Source organism: Tupaia chinensis, unplaced genomic scaffold, assembly GCF_000334495.1.
Source record: "Tupaia chinensis unplaced genomic scaffold, TupChi_1.0 Scaffold000165_2, whole genome shotgun sequence".
Lineage (NCBI taxonomy): Eukaryota > Metazoa > Chordata > Mammalia > Scandentia > Tupaiidae > Tupaia > Tupaia belangeri.
In genome coordinates, this window is record NW_006159640.1 from 297,997 (window position 1) to 303,788 (window position 5,792).

At 41.1% G+C, this 5,792-nt stretch overlaps 1 protein-coding gene across 1 annotated transcript in view; it reads left to right on the top strand.

The window, feature by feature from the left end:
- Positions 1-1,980: 1,980 nt before the first annotated feature.
- DAB1 (DAB adaptor protein 1) overlaps positions 1,981-5,792 on the top strand; it is a gene marked incomplete in the record, with an annotated part of 348,250 nt that continues 344,438 nt past the window's right edge. The window contains 1 exon segment of the mRNA XM_027770885.1: positions 1,981-2,032.

The window sequence follows — 5,792 nt, forward strand, 5'->3', positions numbered from 1 at the left end:
CGTCGCGGCGCCCCACACACACACACACACACACACACACACACACGGCATAAATTTCAAGCCGCTTGCTCTGGGGTTTGAACCATGAAGTTAGCTATGTGGAATCTAACTGCCTTAACCTCCACAACACTTGCCTTTCCCCTCGAATTCCTGTTATTTTTAAGACAGAGAATTTAATATCTGATTTTTTCTTTTCATTTATTTATTTATTTTTTTGCAAAAGTTAATTGGCCTGGGGGATTTGATGACCTGGAAGGCTACCTCAGTTTTCCAGGGTGCTCAGACTATAGAAATTGAGTCTTACCATGTCTGCAGAAACACTAGAGGAGGAGAAAAACTTTAATTTTGCCGCCATGTGGGCTGGAGTACATCCCTATGTGGGACTGCTCACCTCTTGGGATGGGAGAGTGTGCTTTGCTTTACCTACACACTTGTTACTAAGACAACAACAGTCAGCAGCCATGGTGAGGGTTGTTTCCGTTCTCGTGCTTCATGTCCCTTAGCTGTCATTTTCTGGGATCATCCCACAAGAAACTCGGTGCAATTGGCTCCAGAGTCATAAAGAACTACATTCCTATCCCAGTTCTGTCTCTATTTTTGGGAACAAGAACTTAATTCTCTGAGTGTCTGCTCCGGAACCTAAAGATGAAGCTATTAAACTCCTGTGGTGATTGTGCAGAGTAAGGGAGGTCATGCCAGGGAATCAAAAACTTTGAAATCATTTCACGATAGTGATGGGAGAAGATGAGATGAAATTTTTACTGGAAACTTGGATATATTTATTTTTTAAAAAGTTTGCCTCTCCCAGGGTCCCATGATTAGTGACTGAAGAAGCTGAAAATCCAGCCGTCTGGGTGGAATTGCTTCTTGCCAGACTGAGCACTCCTTACAGGAAGGTACTCTGTCATACTGTCCATCCCCAGGCCTGGCCCTGGCTCCACTCCGTTGACCTCGCGCTTTGCTTCTTTCTCCCTCTCCCCTCTATTCCACATCCTCATTGTTTTCTGAGAATATGTACCTCATTTCCTTTTTTTTTTCCTTAAAACATTTTATTTATTTTTCTCACATTTTTAAATTTCATTTTCATTTATATGTTCAATCCGATTATTTAGCTTACAAAATGAATATTTCAACAGGTGAACACTTCTCCCTAGTCCAACTGATAAAACTATAAAATATCTTTAACAGGTAATACCACGTAGCTCATTTCTGATGCAAGGTTTTTTGGACTTGCTGTTCCCCTTGCCTGAAATACTCTTTCTCTGCATATCTGCAGAAGGTACGCCTTCCCCTTCCATAAAGTCTGGCTCCAATGCCTTCTTAACGTGCTGTTCCTTGTCTATTCATTAAAAGGATGACCCTTCTCCATCCTAATTTTTCTTTGTAGTGCTTATTACATCTCTCATCTTGTTTTTGGTCTTCCTTAACAGAACGTAAGTAGCATCCCTAGAACTAAACAAATAGCTGGAATCTGTATAGAATGGATATTCTTTATCTGAAATGCTTGGGACCAGAAGTATTTAGTAATTTTTTTTCAGACTTGGGAATAATTGCATATCCATAATGAAATATTCCAAGAATGGCACCAAGTCTAAATATGAAATTCATTTTACATTTCATATATACTTTAAATGCATAGCCTGAAGGGAATTGTGTACTATGTTTATGTATCGCAGTGTCTGACTGTGACGCAGTCTGTGAGGTCAGGTTTGGAATCTGCCCCTTGTGGCATCATGTTGATACTCAAAATGTTTCAGATTTGGGAGCATTTTGGATTTTAGATTTTGGGATTCGAGTTCTCTCTCCTGTAAATGAAACTGTGTCCTTCCGAAGAAGTAGAGAAAAGTGTGTAGAGGAATCCGTGCCTGAGTGCTTCATGCACTGATGGTATTTGTCCACTGTTGAGCACAGAAACTCACAAATGGTGATCTCAGCTGTGTACTTTGCCCTTCCTTCTTTGTCGGGTGACTCTGTCTCCTACGGAGGCAAGGACAGCTGTCTGTTCAGGAGCTTTGCAGCATGATCAACATAGGTAATGTAATATTTAATTTAAAGAAATCTCTGAGTAGAGTTCTTCATTAGAAATTAATTTGCTCAGGTTGTTGGGTTTTGTTTGCTTTTAACATGCTGAGGTATTTCCCCAGGGTAAAGTGTCTGAGCTCCTTTTAGCCTGCGCCTGAAGTTCTAGGGATTGCTGCTCTGTGAGGTTGAATGTTGGTTAATTATGTACAGAATGGAGAGTTCCTACAGTGGGGGCAAAACGTTGTGTTGTCCTTTAATGCTTTTAAAGGTCTCTGTTATGCTTATTGATGAGTTTCAACTGTTTCTGTTCTTGGAGCAGGAATTCTGTAAAAGCGTATGAAGTTATAAGTCACCTAATAATAAGAAACACTATGGAAGTGCTTTCTGTGACCGATGTTATAAATTCTGTGCTCTTTGGACCTTAGTGGTGTCAGACGTGAACTAAGAGTCAGGTGACTTGGCTAATTGTTCTATGTCATTTACTAATTGGGGAACATTGGGCTAGCCATTAGCTTTTTCTAAGACTTAATTTTTTCATCCAGAAGAATGAAGATTCCAGGCCATTGGTCAGGTCCAAGATCCTTTCCAGCTTTTAAAACTCTGTACAGGGAGAGAGTGGGGAGGTGGCAGATGGTGTGGTGGTCAAGGTGCTAGACTCCCACATGGCCAACCATAGCTTGAGTCCCAGACCTGGCGGCTTGAAAATCAAGCTGGCACAAGTGTGTATGTGCCCAAAATCTCGAGAGGAGAATGGAGAAGGGATTGTGGCATAGCCTTCCCTCCTTGGGAGTGATTTCTTACTTTTTCTTTCTCATTGTCTCTCTCTCGAAAGTGCACAAACCCTGTGGCAAAAACTTTAAATTTTTTTTTTTCTTTTTAACAATTCTACCCAGGAAGTCTAAAGACTTTGATCTTCACTTGGTTACAGCCACTTAGTAGTGCTGGGGCTTTATGTCACTCACCTTCCTTCCTTCCTGAGAAACTGCATTTCTCAGTCTTGAACATGAAGACCAAGTTTCCCAAGGGTATTGAGACTTTATTTTATTACTATTTTTTAAATCGCCAGAGAGTGTGTGTACTGGCCAGAGAGAGAATGAGAGTCAAAGAGGGAGAAAACACCCTCCATGGGGCATGGTCACACTGCCATCTCTTTTCCATTTCTCTATCCTGTCAGGATTCTGGGCACACACATACACACTTGATATATTTTTTCAAACTGCTGAGGTTGTGATTTGAACTTAGTCAGCCATGTGGAATCTGCTTTTCTTAACCCTGTAGAGCCAGCCTGGTAGATTTTTATTTGAATACTCAGAGGGGCAAGTATCTTTTAGCCACGGAGTCCTGTTACTATTGAAAGCAACTTCTGATTTGTGATTTTGTGGTGATGCGACACCAAAATGGTAGGATAAAAAGAGATGAAAAATTATCGCATATCTTACGGGATAGATTTTGAATTGCACTTTCAAAATATATTGGTTTTATGTCTCTCTTTTGAAAACATTTTTTTTTCCTTATTCCCACTTTATACTTTAAGTTCTTGACTGGAGAAGAGTTTATAGCTTTTGTGAAAATTTTAAAAGGAGTACTTGATATCCTCATTTTTTTCAGCTCTGTGATTCTCCATGAGTGTCCCCCCTGGAATTTCCGAGGGGAGGAGAGCTTTTCTGATCATATATCCATACCTCCTTCGATGGACATTAACTGGTATCACCTCGAGAATCCAAATGTCTACTGAATGACTATTTTCAGGACTAGCTAGCTATTTTCTGAAACTGCCAATTAATGAACTAGTCAAGACTGGCACACTTTTTAGAGATAATTCAATTAAAAATCCAGAGTAGGGCCAGGTGAAGGTGCAGTGGTAAGACAAATGGACTCAGGTGGAAAGGCTCTAGATTTGCTTCCTGGGACTTCCCTGTACACGCTGAGCATGCCCACAGTCTGAACTGGCTCAGACTGGGGTGGACAGTGCTGGAGGTCCCTTTCTATGGGTGTGTATGTGTGTCTCATGGAAGAAGTAAATAAATAAGCTTTAAACTATAGTAGAAACAAACCGAAAATGGAGCAACTAATTGACCAGCTTGGCTCTTAGAAGCCATTTAGTATTAATTCCATTATCGTTATCTCAATCTTTTTAATCCCTAAAGAGTACTCCTAATTTAGATAGAAGCTTTCAATTACCAGAGATTGAAGTTTCCTTCAGTGAGGGAAAAGGCCTCTGTGACCTGACAGGCCTTGGCCTAGGTGACTGGGCAAAGGTATAGAGATTTAGCGGACAAGGAAAGAGGTGTGGGCTATACTCAGCAGACAGGGAAGAGGTGCGTTTTTGTGGCTGGTGCTAAGTGGGGAGGCTTCTGGACAACTCGCCTCTTAGCAACAGATCCTGCCTTCTCACTAGCATTTAGGATGGCAATATCCATATCTGCTCTCCCTCATTCTAGTGATTTTAATTTCTTTTTAAAGTTCATCTCTTCTAAGGGAGAAATAGAAAAGGAAAGAGAGAAAAGGAGAAAAAAAGGGAGAGAGGGAAGAAGAGACAGGTATCCTTGGCAAGGGCTTCCCATGCTGTGATCCTCCCCACAGACTTAGTCATGAGTCCACCCACAAGTGCATTGGTGTGTTCGTGTTGACCAGGATCTGAACCCAGCACCATCTCATGTGGCTCCATTATCCATCAAGGGACCCTACTGACTGTGCCTCTGTGGTTGGGCCCCACAGAATTATTTTAATCATACAGCTGATATTGTCATTGAGGAAGCATAATATAGACTTAGGAGTTAGGTCGTTTTTGCAAGATAAATCAAAAAAAGACCTGGGGCCCACAGACATGGATTCTAGTCTTATTTTACTAGCTGGGAAACCTTGGGCTCATCTCTTCTCCCACTATGGTAAATGGGGACAGCAAAATGGACTTTGCTGAGTCATCACAAAGATGGAATGAGAATGCAAAAGAGAAAGCACTTGGTGAGCCACAATGGCCCCTCATTAGAAAGGAGATGTTAAATGAGAGTGTAGCCAGAAGGGAGACCTGAGGGGACCCTCCTAAGAAAATTGCGAGATCCTTTCCTTTCACTAGTGCTTCCTCTGACAGAGTGTGTTGTCTTCCCATTAAATGAAAACAGGAGGTGAGTGTGGGATGGGAAAAGTGAGTTGTTTGGGCCTCAGGCTTCAACCTCCACCTGGAGCCCACACCAGCTCCCTTTTGCTACCCAGCAGAGAAGGGAAAGGAGTTAATGATGGAATGTCAGGAAGGCACTTGGGGGCTTTTAGAAATACTCACCAGGTAATATCACATGCACATAATATCAAGCTACAGAACTGCCATGGTTGTGACATTAATCATTTTCTTGTTTTCTTGATTAGTAATAAAGACTTTATCCAAAGAGTCCATTTTTTTAAAGTGTTGGATATGCTTAAGTAAACGGGCATATTTCTTTTAAAACTTTCCTCACACTTGGCAGGCAGAAATTAATCTAAACTGTGTTCTGAATTTACCCAGTGCGTGCCTGAGTAGACGAGGAGCCTGGGGATATTTCTTGTGGGAGTGATGAGTTGTGAATCCCAATATAAGATGTGTGTAAAAAAAAATCAGTTTGTTTTAAGAGAGAAAAGAAGTTTGCATGTGTTCAGCATAACAGGTTATTTTCAAATGGAAGAAAAATACAATTGTGGGGATTTCAAATATTTGATGATCGTGTTTATTCAGTATATATATATATATACACACACACACACATACACACACACACACACACACACACACATATATA